The sequence below is a fragment of the Odontesthes bonariensis genome, chromosome 18, assembly GCF_027942865.1.
Source record: "Odontesthes bonariensis isolate fOdoBon6 chromosome 18, fOdoBon6.hap1, whole genome shotgun sequence".
In the NCBI taxonomy this organism is placed as follows: Eukaryota; Metazoa; Chordata; class Actinopteri; order Atheriniformes; family Atherinopsidae; genus Odontesthes; species Odontesthes bonariensis.
The window spans coordinates 33,284,559-33,299,451 of NC_134523.1; the positions used below are offsets into that span (position 1 = coordinate 33,284,559).

At 43.4% G+C, this 14,893-nt stretch overlaps 1 long non-coding RNA gene across 1 annotated transcript; it reads left to right on the plus strand.

Annotated features, from left to right (window-relative positions):
• Window positions 1-1,019: 1,019 nt before the first annotated feature.
• LOC142368059 (uncharacterized) lies at window positions 1,020-2,299 on the plus strand. The gene is made up of 4 exons (XR_012767236.1): window positions 1,020-1,111; window positions 1,199-1,260; window positions 1,341-1,410; window positions 1,580-2,299. It is a non-coding gene; the product is annotated as an uncharacterized LOC142368059 (long non-coding RNA).
• The last annotated feature ends 12,594 nt before the right edge of the window (window positions 2,300-14,893 follow it).

Below are 14,893 nucleotides of genomic sequence, written 5' to 3' on the forward strand. Positions count from 1 at the left end.
CATCATCATAGGGGTTTTATGAGCTGTTCTTTGTCTGGTCCTTCATCTAGGATCTGTTTGCCATGGGTGACACTACCAGGGGCTTAAAGCCCCAGACAACATAGCTCCCAGACTCATTGGGGCACGCAAACCCCCCACCACGGTAAGGTGACAGCTCATGGGGAGGATGATATGCATTCAGTAATGATATCTAATTTTTAAAAAATTGAGCTCTATCCTGTTACCTTGTGCACCTCAGTTGTGTGATCTTCTCAGTACACTGAATAGTCATTCATAGCTGCAGTTGTAAAGTAGGATTGTCAGAGAGATATCAGTTTTTCTGTCCACTTTCTCACTCTGACTTTTTTTTGCCAACAATATTTTTATTGTATTTATGCCCACAAGAAGCCTCTTCTACAACTATAAGTCACGATTTTCCATCATTCTCATGGCTGTAGTGAATGCTAATTACCAGTTCATCTACGCGTCCGCAGGGACACAGGGAAGGGTGTCAGACGCAGGAGTGTTTGCGCATTCGGACCTGAGGGAGGTGATGGATAAAGGCACCCTGAACTTCCCCCCTGTGGAAACCGTGCCAGGTACTGACGCTGTGATGCCGTATGTGCTGGTTGGTGATGATGCTTATCCTCTCCGCCCTGACTTCATGAAGCCATTCCCATTCAGAAACCTCAACACCAACCAACGTACCTACAATTACCGCCTGTCCAGAGCACGACGTGTGGTAGAAAATGCATTTGGAATTCTGGCAAACCGCTTCAGAGTATTCAGAACCACCATCTGCCTGGAACCTGACAAGGTTGTGAAGATTGTCTTTGCCTGCCTGTGTCTTCACAATTTCCTGCGGCAACGCAGATCAGATGCCTATGTACCACCTGGGTATGTATGTGATGAGGGGCGCTGGCCCTGGCCCTTTAAATCTTAGGTAGGTCTCGCAATAGCTTGTCACGTGACATGACGGTCTCCGGTAGCTCCATCACATCTATTGTTCTCTCAAAACCACATTGACGCGGCAAACGCTGAGAGAAGCACTTGTACACTTTAGCTGCGCCGGCGGTGAGGAAATCCTACTTCAGTTACACGGGTACCGTCGCAGGTTTCCATCGATTATTAAGTAAGTAGGCTGCCGTATCTTTGCTGCTATTTATTATTAGTGTATTGCACCAATGCGCTGATGTTTCCGACGCTGTCTGTCCCACAGTTTGGGGATACTGTGAAAACAGACGAGAACCACGCGTTAGAGCAACGTTTGCACAAGTTAAAGTAGGTAGTCTTCTGTATTTTACTGTTTGCCTTTTATCTTTCGCACATGCACTCACGGCTACAATGTTATTTTCCCGCAGTCAGTGTAGTGGAGAACAAAGGAGAACGTCACATTAGACCAGCGGTTCTGAGGGACTGAACTTTGCAGAGGTAATTTATGTAACATGTTTTCTTTTCTAAGAGCCTGTTTTGCACACATTGATTGCGACTGTGAAGGTAACCTAAACAAGATGTTTTAAAGTTGTATGTGTATGTTTGGCCGTAGCGCCAGTGTGTGTATCTTATTGAAATAGTAATGTTGTCTTATTGCTGCTACTAGGTTGCCATTTCCTTACGCTGACCCGGATGGAAAGCAAAGGCAAACTGCACGTAAACAAGGTAGTTAGGTTACATACACATCGTGGTATATTTCATTTTAACTTACTATGTAGAAGTGTGAGACTAATGATTTTATTCTTTTCTCTTGTGGTGTTTTATAGACGGTTAATGCAACCACTGTTTTTAATATACTATTTTTAGGTTAATTTCCCAAGAACCTAGAACGTGAACACCAGGCTCGCTAGTCTGTCGTACTTGTGAAACCACCTCCTTTCTAACCTTGTGTTTATGTTTATCTTTTCTTTATTTCTGTTTTTGTTATATTTATTTTGGTCAGTGCTGTGGCTGGGTAGCTTGGGGAAGTAGGTTTAGTAGTTGCACCCCTCAGGTGTGCTGTGTACTTGCTTGCTGTGTGAATAGCCCGAGTTGGCTCTTGTTGTGTAGTGTACAGCCCTTGAGTTGGCTACTACTAGTGTGTAGTGTACGGCCTTTGATGTGCCCCCTATTGGTGTGCAGTAAAATAGTATTTATTAGTGGGGTTAGGTGTACTACTGGGCATATTCCTCTGGGGGTCACAGCCACAGCCTGTGTTTCAACCATTAATACTTTTGGAAGCATGTTGTTTATTTTATTCATTTGATTAATTGTTAATAAAATACAGTAACTCTCCATTTCTCTCCTTTTTGAAACAACGATTTAATAAAACAAATTATATTTATTTTGCACATCAGTCTCCTCCCTTTTGTTAATTCTATCATTGAATATCCCTACCTGTGTAGTACCCTTGGTGGGGTTACATGTAGACACAGAAGATGCCAACCACAGGCTCATTGAAGGAGCATGGAGACGGGAGGGAGGTCTTCAGTCAGTTGCGATGGGCCGAACATGAAACCCTTCAGTGGAAGCAAAAATGCAGCGGGACCTCCTTTGGAGCTACTTTGTGACACCTGCAGGGAGTGTGTCTTGGCAAAAAAGCATGGTGTAGGAGATGAGACGCAACCAAACTGTCTGAGAAAAGTTACCTTAAAAGTCATTATTTTTGTTTTATTATAAAATGACAGTTCACTTCAGTATTTGAAGAAACATTACTCTTTGTTTATTGACCATGTATAAAAACTATGTACAGAAACATTAAACACATCCTTTCATTATTACAAAAATAAATTACCTCTGTGGGGAAAATAAACAAAATTATTTTCTTCATTAAAAATGATAAATAAATCCATAAATATTTCCAGTAACACAAAGAACAACATTGAGGTAGATGGTAACTCACATTTGTGACATATAAAGAACATGTAAACGTAGTGAAAGAACACAGGAAGGGTGTTATTGTTGGACTAGTCTGAGTTCAGCATTGACAAAAATGACATTGGCTGGGTTGTGGCCTGGGGGCTTTGGGGGGCTGACTGGACCTGATAGGGGTGCAGCATGGGGTATAAAGGTGGCCTAACCTGTGTACCTGGAAATTGTGCTTGGCTGCCATGCAGATTTCCAGGATAGCTGCCCTGCTCGCTGATCGCTGTCTCCTGAGCATCATAAATCAAGTTCATAATGTTCCTCCTTACCCTGAATTGTACAGCGGGATTGGTAAGGTTTCTTAACTCTGATGCTACTTGTTGGCCAAACCGTTCCTCTGAATCAGCATTGGAGCCAGATAGGGTTTTCTGGACCTGCTGAAGCACGGACAATTTGGCCATTTCAAGGTTGCGCTCATCAAATTTTGAGTTGGATTTCTGGACTCGAGGTCTTTTGCTAGACTGACCACTTGACACTTTGACTGGTGGACTGGGGTCTTCCGTGGGCTCAGATAGTGGACTACTGATGTTCGAAGTGACATATTCGACATCTGCTTCAATGTCAACTGTGATCTGGTCTTCCTCTCCCTCCTCTGTAATACTTGTGTCCTCCGACTCCGACCCAGGCTGAAGGAAACAGTGCAGAAAGCAGATAGGGACAGTGATTACACACAAGTTAAGATCTTAAGTGTTGTTTAGGTCAAATACCAATTTCTCATTGTATTATCACTAAACCTAGACAATGTGAGCAGGAGTAACTTAATTAAGACATAGCGCTGCCATGGAAAAATGATTATGATTGTCACATGATGAGGGGAGTGGTCTGCAGGTCACAGTACCACCCACGATCCAGAGAGATTTATTCCCCTGGCTTCCAATTTCCAAACCAGAACTGAAGAAGCCTTTTGGATGAAAGGTAAAACGTCTTCAACTCCAAAAAGAAGTCCAGTTGCCTTAACTAACTGAACACTTGAATACCATGACCTGGATGAATGAGAATCTTCACAGACATATTCTTAGCCTACTTATTTTTATTCTTTTTATTTGAAGCACTTTGGATCAACTATGTTGTGTGAAAGTGCTATATAAATAAACTTGACTTTATTTTAAACTTACTCTCAGAGTGGACTCTGTGGATCTGTGCGCGACATGGACCCTCAAAAAGTCCAAATGCTGCAGTATCCACTGCTGTTTGGGGGTCAGTGTTTTTTGCCCACTGCCACCGGGCTTGGGTTTGATCAATTTCCCAAACTGCGTCCGCAGTGATGCCACCCTCGTTTTTACCTCGTTCACTGCAAATGTAACATTAACATACTGTATGATGTATGTTTACTGCATGTACTGCTAACATTATTATCTGCTAATCATCTATACATTTTAGATGGTTCCATAAACTTAAAAGAAATTGAGTCACACACACACACACCACCAACAACAGTTGTTGATAACAGTTGTTATCAACTGTGCCTGCAATTGTTCAACAAGCCGAGCCTCCATTGCCGGCGTCCAGTTGACACGTTGTGCTGCCATGCTGTTCTGTTGTCTTCTTCTTCTTCTGTTGACAATTTTCTCTTCCGTATCTATGTTCGCGCATGCGTAGTGTGACAGGATGAGGTAAATCGGCTCGTGCAACTGCTTCAACTGTGCGAGAGCCTCACGAGGGGCGACCAGGATTTAAACAAGTTTGATTTTCATCCGATCGATCGGGAGGGCTTAATCGTTTGTCGTTACCCCATGTATACTACACGATGCGAGACGTACGATTGAGCCAAAACTCGGCCCAATCTCCAAAATAGTCGCACGAGTGAAAATCTTGTCGACATCGGGCCAAAAATCGCACAGTATATGCCCAGCTTAATGGAGGCAGAGGAGCTGGCCCTAAGCCAGAATATTGGAAGGCCAGTGGCTGAGGGAATCCCTGAGGGAGTCCACCCCCAAGACACAAGGGCCTTTATAAAATATAATAGGCCTATAGATATCTTTTTTAAGCCTATTCATACAAATATTTATTTGTCTTTTTTTTCTTTTGTCCCAACAAAATTCTGATGGTGCCGCTCAAAAAGATAATTGTCTGTAAATGCTAAAACATCTATCTACGGTCTGATAACCATCTCCTGACAAATATTTAATTCTCTGCGTAGTAATGCTGCACCTTCATCCACGGGATCGTTATCTAAAGTACATGTTGGTGAAAAAAGTCGCCTCCTACTGTGCCTAATGGACTTCTAGAAGTAGAAGAATTCTCTCTGCTGACTGAATGAATGAGGAAATCAAATGGCTGAAAGAGGGCAGAGACAGAGAGAAACTCCGGGTTCATTGAGTAAAACCTGGTCCCGACCAGGTTAGGTTCATAGAGTCTATTACTACGGTAACTGACCGAGAGGTTAAGTTACCTCTCTTTGTGAACCAGGCTAGAGTTACCCCTCTTTCTCGGGGTTCAGTTACCTCCCTTTGTGAAACGGAAAACTCAGAGTTTCCCTCATTTCAGGGTTAATAAACTCAGAGTTTTCACTTAACCTGCTTTGTGAAATGGACCTCAGGTCCAGCTAAAAGAAGTGTTTCTAAAAGAGGAGTGATTAGTCAAGTGGATGCTGGTGTACTAATCACTCACCTGGTGCTGCTCCCCTGAGCTCTCTCCTGCAGCTGATGCACCATGTCCCCTCCACAATTTGAATAACTGGTTTCCAGGAATATTATATTTTCTTCAAATGACATCAGAACTTTAGATTTCGGAGTATACAGGTCACCAATCTTCCACAGGCCTTTTGCAGCACAACTCTGAAATCCTGAGTCAGAACTCATCATCATTCCTCCATATTGGACTAAAAAAAAATGAAAACAAAAATTTAAATAGCAGTGTCATCTCCCAAATACTTTTTTACTTGATACCACACGTCGATCATATTTTTTAACCATAGGATTTTTTGTATGTTTTTTAAGATTTTTGGTCCTATCTGAATACAAATGAATTGGAAGAGGTAAGCACAATGTGTGGCTTTCCATGTCTCTCCATGAAGGGGCGTCTCCCTCCGCAAAATAGTACATTAATGTTCTTAACTGTACAGCCCAATAATACCACAGAAGATTTGGGCACACCCTCCTCTGTCATATGGCAGGTATGATAGATGCAGCCGGGGACAACTTATAAAAAGTCTTTTCAGGTCTGAAAACAAGTTGGATGGTGGTGGCAGGGGTAAGTTTTGAAACAAATACAAAAATGTATTATTTATTTTATCAATCAATGACAGTGGCATGGGTGTCCGCCTGTCTATTAATGTTGAGATATCACCTAGTACTGTTGAGTGTCGTGTGGTGGTGGGTTGGCAGGACACGGATGCGGACTCCAGAGGTGTAAGGCAAAGAACTGGGTTTTATTCACAAAACAAAGTTAAACCAAAGGCGCGGCTGAGCCGGACGACAAAAAAAAGCTTAACTGTGGGCCAAAATACATGAACATGACTATGACTAAAGAAAACAAAAGACTTGGCATGATATTGAAAAAAAACACTTATGGATACGTGGCGTCATGGGATGAGGGGTGAAAATCAGGGAAAAGGGATTTCACACCATGACAGGGGAGCCGGAGAACTAAATAGTGAACTGGGTGATTGTGAATGAGTGCAGCTGGGGACAATGAAAACAGGTGACGTGAGTGACAACTAATGACTGGGTCTGTGTTCAAAACCGCATACTTCTCCTACTACTCATACTAACTTTAACATTTTTAAGTTCCCGGATGCATACTAGATTAGCCGAAATGTTGAGTATGCATCATGAGGTTACTTGTCCCGAATTCGTGGGAACAAAATTGTAAATAGCCGGTATTTTGTCAGATTTTTAACACGTTGGGGATCTAAACTACTACTTTCTCGCCTTAAAATGTTTCAAATGTTGCTAAAGTTATATATTTACAGAGTTTATAGCCCGAGCCGAAATCAGCTTCAGGCCGGCTGATTTCGGCTCGGGCAGGAGCGAAGTGCACTGTGTGTAAACGCTCTGCATACTGTCTGATCGATGAGTATGCCGTTTGCAAGTATGTAGTATGTAGTAGGCGGCTTCGAACACAGCCATGAATGGGAAGTGAGGGGAAAAGCAATGGCAAAACATGAACTCAAAAACCAAGACATAAAACAACCTAAAACATGATAAAACATAAAACTAAAAACATTGGGAAAAACCCCATGGACGTGACATTGAGTAGTCAATGGTCACCAAATTTTCAAGATGCGTGTAGCACCTTTCTAGCGGTATAGCTATAATGAGAGGTGGCTAACCTGAGCTCTTTTAAACTGTAAATAACTAAGGGTTTCTCTAATAAACAGCTTAACTCACCTTAAACAATTTTAAACCATGAATTATTACACCCACTCTTTTTAAACACTTTTTTAACCTTTTAAACTATCAAGCGTCAGATCACCATCAATATGTATCAAATTCACTTAAATCACGAACACTCAATAAACACAAAATATGAAACATTTACAAATGAAATTAATTCTTTACATGTTTCTTTTCCCTTGTCAAATGCATTCAAAATATCAGTCAAACTCAAAAGATCACTTAAGGACCCAGATAACCTAAAGCCGGCAGTATACTGTAATAAAATAATACTCAGTTCAGTACGTTGCAGGCTTGAACGCTGTTCGGGTACGTTGAAGCCAAAAATGTCACGGCTGTTTCACCTCAAGGGCCAAATAAAGAAACAGTACCTTTACTGATGTCACTGCTCGCACACACAGTCAAAGGCAGCAGGAGGGGAGGAAAGGGGAAGATTCACAGATGCCGACAACACTGGAACAGTCCCCTCAAGGCCTCGGTATGCTACTCCGTAGCTATCGGCCAATCCGACTCCTTGGTCATGCAGAGGCTATTAAGGCCCAATCCCATTTCTATTTTTCTACCCCTACCCCTACCCCTTAGCCCTACCCCTCGCCCCTTCAATCGTAGGGCTAAGGGATAGGGACTTAAAACGTAACCCTAAGTATTGGGACACCCCTTCACACTCACGTACGTCATAAGTCCGCGCCGTCAGTTGTAACGTAACCAAAAGCGACAGCTTTGCTGTGGTTTTCGCGGTCTCCTGGGCTATTCGTATATTTTTAGAAATATCTGCGTCGAATCGACGGAGTGCCATCAGGTGAAGGCGTCTTCGACATCTGGGAGCATTGCTGGATCTTGTTACGGTATGTAGAATGAGAAATTAATGCAAATAACGCGTGTGAGTGAGCAGCTGGTAGCTTCCAGAGCCGGCGTGTGAATATGATAATGTGTGTGTGTGTTTGAAAGTGCTTCTAACTGTACATTTGTGATATTGTGTAATATAGAAACAATTTGCTTGTTTCGTTGGATTTGCTGATTTGCTGATTGGAGTAGTATCCTAACCTGGCTAACCTAGCTGAAAGCATAAGCTAACATTTAGCCTTTGTTACTCGCCTCGTTCCGTTTGGGATAAACATGCAGCTCATGCGTTTTTGAAGCGGTTTTCTTTGTACCAGGTTCAGATTTGATGACATAAATAAATGCACTGCCTTGTGTGTGCTATCAATGTGTTGGTATGGGAGGATGAAAGTCTGATCTTTCCATGTTTTTCTTTCCAGCAGACGGGTCATCCTACAAATTATTGCCGATTGGACCACAACATGTACCCCAATTTTTTTGTGATCCCTTGTATAATAAATCTCTTCATACCAATATCCGTTCCAGTTGTTCATATGATGTTGATGTGATAATCATGCTCACAAACCTTTTGTCCTTAATTTCTTTTATTAGGCTACTCACATTATAGACTGGTAAGGCAGCTTATTTTCAGAAATAGTGCAAATAACAGCTTAAAGTGTCTGCTGTAAAGTGTATGGTGCAAATATGGACAATAAACAGTATGAATATAAACAATATGAACATAAACGGGCAACATTGTAATCATCAAGAACGAGATGGTGGGGTGACCGGAGCAGGAACAGCGAAGGTGCATGGCACATCGGAGGTGCTGCATGGGCTCAGTGATGTTCTGGGGGAACAAGACACGACATGACATTATAGCATGCACTTTCATCCTTTGTAAAAAATTTTAAAAAAGGTGTTTCAGAATGCGGTAGTGGTGGCTGTGTGTACAATTGGTGCATGGCGCATCAACTCACCTTAAAGTTAGTCTATCATGCGCTCAAACAGAGCTAAAAAGCGCTCCGTTTTCTGCTCTATCTCCTCGTGGCGCTGGTAATCAGATAATCCATTATGGGATTGGACTTCCTACTTCTTTTTGGGGATGGGGATGACTTTAGAAACAGATCTTCGTTTTCGGCGCTAAACCTGATCAGGCTCTTTGTTTGTGCTTGAGTCCCTGTGAATCAGTCACGTATATGAATACTTGTGATAATAGGTAGCGAAATGACACTCATGTCATTCAAAAGGAACTTCTATATGGTTAACCAACTACATTGCTTGTAAACACTCGAGTTACAATTTCAAAAACGTTGTTTTACGACTTTCGCAGCACCTTCACATGCATTGATCGATTACTCCATGTAAATAGCGACTTTTCCCATGTGCGTTTATAGCAGAAAACAACTACACATTGCCACCATGTTAAACTCACACAATACACCAGTTATCACAACCTAAAACGGTTAACACAGTTAAATTATGGCAAAAAAATAGAGCTACTTAGATTTGTGTTGTGCTTTCTTTGCTTCCGCCATTTTTAAAATGACTCGCGTTCTCCTGGTAGTCGCGTTGTACTCTGGGAAATATTTCATACCCCTTCGAACGGAGTCTGCCTGGCCGAAGCCCTCCATTTCAAGGGCTACAAAGCCCTTCCCCTTAACCCTACCCCTCTGCCTTAAGGTGAATTGGGACACCCCTACCCCTACACGTGAACGCGCAAAACGGAGGGGAAGGGGTAAGGGGTAGGGCCAAGGGGTGAAATGGGATTGGGCCTAAACCTTTCCAAGTTCTCCGTCAGGATGTCGGATATGCAAGGCAGTTCACCTCCCGATCAGTAGGCGTCGCTACGCTAGACGACCGAATCTCTTTCGTGAAAGTCGTTAATTGGTTGTTTACCTTTCGGCTACGTTCCACTCCTCACAGTGAACGGTGGCGACCGAGAGAGGCAACACGGCAACCCTGTCCGGCTCCGTAGGGTCTCCGCTGTGATCGTCAGGCTCGCTAGTCCACACGGGCTTTGCAGTTCCGGTTGTCCATGGAAAGTGCATGGAAAAGCACATTAGCCACTGACTTAGCAGCTAACTCTGCTAACTTCGTCGTCGAGTAGTCCACTCACACCGATGCACTTCAACACCATTCCAGTTTCACAAAAGACTCCTGGTCGAACACTTTCACCAAAGTTGAATTCAATATTCAAAATGAGTCAAAACGTAACTTTACAACTGTCAATACGTTTCTGTCCCGCATTGACCGTCTCAGTCCTTCTCGAACTCTCTCGCTAACCATTACTCCTTCACTAGGGAGGTGCGTATCGATCCATAAATATCGATAGTTCCGATTTGTACATGTGTTTTTTAGGATTCAGTCAGACACGTCAGATTTTACAAGAAACAGTAATACTTTTATAACACCAATCAATCCTAAAAAAGTGAAATCTGTAGTCAATATTTGTGTCGGATACAGGAACTACTTTTCCTTCTGGTTTCCGCTCTCTTCTCACGCTTTGCGCACTGATACAATCGCACACACCAGCAGCCCAGTCAGTCACATCATCACAGGGGAGAATGAATGAAGCTCTACAGTAATGGCAGACAGAGAAAGAAGCATCGTTTGGAGTTATTTCACTCGAGTAAACACAAATGAAGCAACATGTGACTTGTGTGGAAACTGTGCGGTGTTATGGCAACACCACAAACCTGACCAAACACCTGAAGATGAACCACATAAAAGAGCATAACGAGTTACAGCGGAGGCGATGAGAGGAGCGTGAGAGCGCAGAGAAATGCCCCCAAACCTGCCGCCCAAATGAGACAGACCTCCATGACGGAAGCAGGAAATATCCATACAGTGAATACGCCCGTTACAGATCACAGTAATGGGGTATAGACGTAGATTAGATAAATTTACATAAAATATCAGAATGTATTTTGCCGATTTTGAATCAAAACATAGTCTTTATTTTTTTATCATTATTTTATTTCAGACAGGGGCACTGCTAGGGATTCTGGGCCCCATGAAAATGATTTATTCTGGGCCCCCAAACCCAAGAGGCCGGCAAAAATTTTTGATGTTATTTTACATAAAACTATGCATTTTGATGGTATTTTTTAATATCATTCCCATATTTGAAAAAAAAAAAGAAAAACATGACAGTTGGGGGGGGGGGGGGGGGGGGGGGGGGGTGTCTTCTGGCACCACACCTTTTGGTGTGCCTGGGGTAGTTCAGGTGGAGACCCTCGTTCATGGCATTATTGTGCAAATCTGGCATGCCTTCTCTGGGCTATAGAGCAGTTTACCCCCCGCTGTATGGAGACACACCCACCTGGCATTCAGCTCAGTGCGCTCCACAGCAGCACGGGTGCTTTGATGCATATATGTGTGCAGTCTATTGCTCCGATTATATTTGGCTTCCAGCCACGGCATGAAAGTCCCTCTTAATTTGTACTTGTTGGACAGCAGTGTATGGGAATCTGATGTACCATGGGTGATAAACTGATGAGAGCTTTGATGACCAAGGGGAGCGCACGACTCACAGAGGACTGGGACACCCCCGATCTGTCTCCAATCTCCCTCTGAAAGGTTCCTGTGGCCAAAAATCCAAGGGTGGTGAGGACCTGGACGTGTGGTGGAATTGGGTTTGATCGGCGTGTTTCCCTCTGGAGTGGTGGCTCTAGCAAGCTGCATATTTGCAGCGGCACAGTCCTTGGCAATCTAAATCGTGATGTCAGCCATTCGTCTGTCTCCGCAGGATATCTACAGGGTCTCTTCCAAGAGCCTGACGCGCTAAGGCTTCCAAAAGTAGCAAGTCAGCCGCTGGTTATGTTACAGGCCTCAGGATGAGTTACCTGTTTTGTACTGTTTTGTACAGGAAAAGTACAGCGAAGAGCTGTCAGTTGTGTTTGTTCCACAGGCAGTCCTCTGTCTGAGAAACGGAAGCCTGACGTAGCTTACTACTACTGGCGCTCAATTTCGGCTATACTCCCTGTGAGGATGGGCATGTAAGCGGCTGGATACGCAAGGTAGGAGGCTTGAGGCAGAGGTAGTGATGAACCAACCGGGTGTTTTATTCACCAACATTTACATCAGATAGACTTTGACATAGACACACACTTGCGGACCAGGAGCACTGTGGTCCTAGCATCATTACTAGCAACTAGGAAAACTCTCTCGTGTGTGGTACAACTGGCAGCCTTATATCCTACTCTGGCTCTACCAACCAAACCCCTAGGGGATTCCTGCTCCTCCCATTACACATCCACTGCATGAAAAGTGGGATTTTCGTCCCCGTAAACGCCCGAAAATCTCCCTAATTTTCGGCAGTTAACGACAATTTACAGCCTGCGAACGTGGCGTTTGTCGGTGCCACAAATTGTCGGAAACGTACCATGCTCGCGGCTCTTATTAGCATATGAATCCAGAAACCGCGCGTCTGGCCCTGAATGTCCTTACTCAGGATTGGATGAAAACCACTACTTTTCAAACAAGTAAAATCACTCGTGATTGGTTGGCAGAGGTAGCTCTGCCAACCAATCAGTAGGGAGGCTCATAAATGTAAACCCCAATAATAAATTATATTTATTATTATAATATATATATATATTTATTATATATTTATTATTTAATTTATATGCTATGCTATATATCATTGTTCTCTTATGTAGGCTACAACACAACATGATTGAATTTATTGAGACAAGGAACATTTACCAGAAACACGTTCATGCAAAGAAAGAGCTTTATTTTTTTTAAAACACACACACAGGAGATCTGCCCACACAACATGTATGGGTAGCTGACAGAGTCAAAAAAGAGTACCCAAAATCCTGGCTACAACTGTGTGAACTGCCGCTCTGCAGCCTCGGAGCAGTAGGCGGCGTTCTGTGCGAGGACTGGCCGTGTTGCAGACGCTTATGGTGGGTCGCTCTGTACTTCGGAGTCCCCTCCAATCGCGACTGCAACGTAGTACAGAGTTCGGAGAGGTCCTGGCTACGGAAGGAGGGAGAAGGAACTATCCATCCAGACACCCCGCCAACAGTGCCGTCTTCCTCGTCGGACATCAGGTCGACTGTAGCGGACTTCCAGAGTTCCTCCTCGGCCGCTACTAGCACACTGTCTCGCTTCCAACAGCTGTAAAAAACAAATAAATAAAGGCAATCAGCACTGTGCTATGCACTGCGTATGGACACAACACATCTATCTATGCATCTGAAAAATAGTCAACAAAAAAGTCTTACCCTCTTTCTTCTCGACCTACTCCGAGCTGAAATCTTCGCAGCTTCCGCCTGCTCTGCAAGTCCTGGCTGGTTATATCGGAAACTCCGGCGTATGCTTTCATAGTACGTCTTACAGGCCACTGGAAAACAATTAAATGAGAGTGGAATTAATAAAAATCAAACGTAAGTCACAGTAACTTCAAGCAAGGAAGGAGAACCAGTAAAAAAAAAAAAAAAAGTTACTTCCACACAATTTCGTCATTATCAGCATCGTGGACAAAAAAGAGGTGACGGCCTCGTTGTGAGGAGAGTTTAGCCTGTGAAAACAAATCATACAATTAAGATCGGTATCTATTAACGTGTCCATTTCCTTATACAGAAGAATGAAAGCATATTATTTAAATCTTACCCTTGCTCCGGATCGTAGCGCCTAGTATTGGTCTCCGAGTTGTGAACTCGGCGTACAGCTTCCTGTAAATTACAAGACAAAAAATACACTTTAATAAAGAAACTGCTTCTGTTGTTCTTTTGCAAGGCTACTAGGCTACTTTTAGCTTGGGCTACCAACAAAGGCGTGGTTTTATAGTATGTTTAGCTTAGCTAGCAGTCATTAAACATATTCTTACCGCAATCTTAGAATTGTGCACCCGTCTTCTTTTCTTGGAGTTAGCCTCTCCCGCACAGTTTTTAGACTCCAGAGCAACCAACCAATCCTCAATGGACAGCAATCTGGAGTTAACGGCACTGAACCGCTCGTTCATGCCAGTAGCAACCAGACTCAACTGACGAGACAGTCCGCTGATGGCAACCAACAGTTTCTTGTGGTCGGTCTGCGGACTGGCTGGAAGTTGGTCGCGTTCAACCAGAGGAGTTGAGGCGGGAGAGCTCAATGCGAGACGCCGTCCAGCCATTGTAGCAAAAATCCTTACTAGACAAGGCAGCAAAACCAGTCTGAGAACTAGCTAGGTACGATAATGTTTGTTTATATGCTAGTCGTGCAAGTAGCCGTGGCCATGACCTCTCACGTGATTGGACGAGGAGTAGAAGACTCGTCGGGCTCCTCCAATCACATGCGAGGTTATTGTTATACGGAAGGACTCGCGAGACGAGCTCGCCCTGGCTCGCGTCTATGATATAAAAAAGGTGTGCCTGTGAAACTCTTGTTTGTTGAAAGATGGAAGTCTGCAGATGTTTCTCTCAAAATTTGTTTGGGCCAATGGGCCAAAAACTGTTTGGCCCATTGCACTGCACTCCCAACATGCATCTACAGCTTCATTTGAAAGAGTGCATGTAGGATTACGGACCAGTTTATTCTTTTTGGTGTTTTTCATTTGAGCGTTTTAATGGAATACTGGGAAAGTTTAATCATAACAATAGGACAATTGAAGTCCAGATTATGAGGCAATTTCAGCAGAGCCAACAGCTTCATATGCCATGGACATGTGAATATGGTGCAGAATTTTCAAATATTTTAGGAAGACAAGTGGTTGGGACTTTGTCATGCACTGACACAGCTGATATGCTTCTTGTGAAGCACAGTGTTTTGGTGTCAGCAGAAAGACTTTTCTTAGAAAACTGTACAGTGTTGCCTCTGTCTCCATTCCACCAGACAATCTTGGATGAGCTTGACAGACATGCAATGTT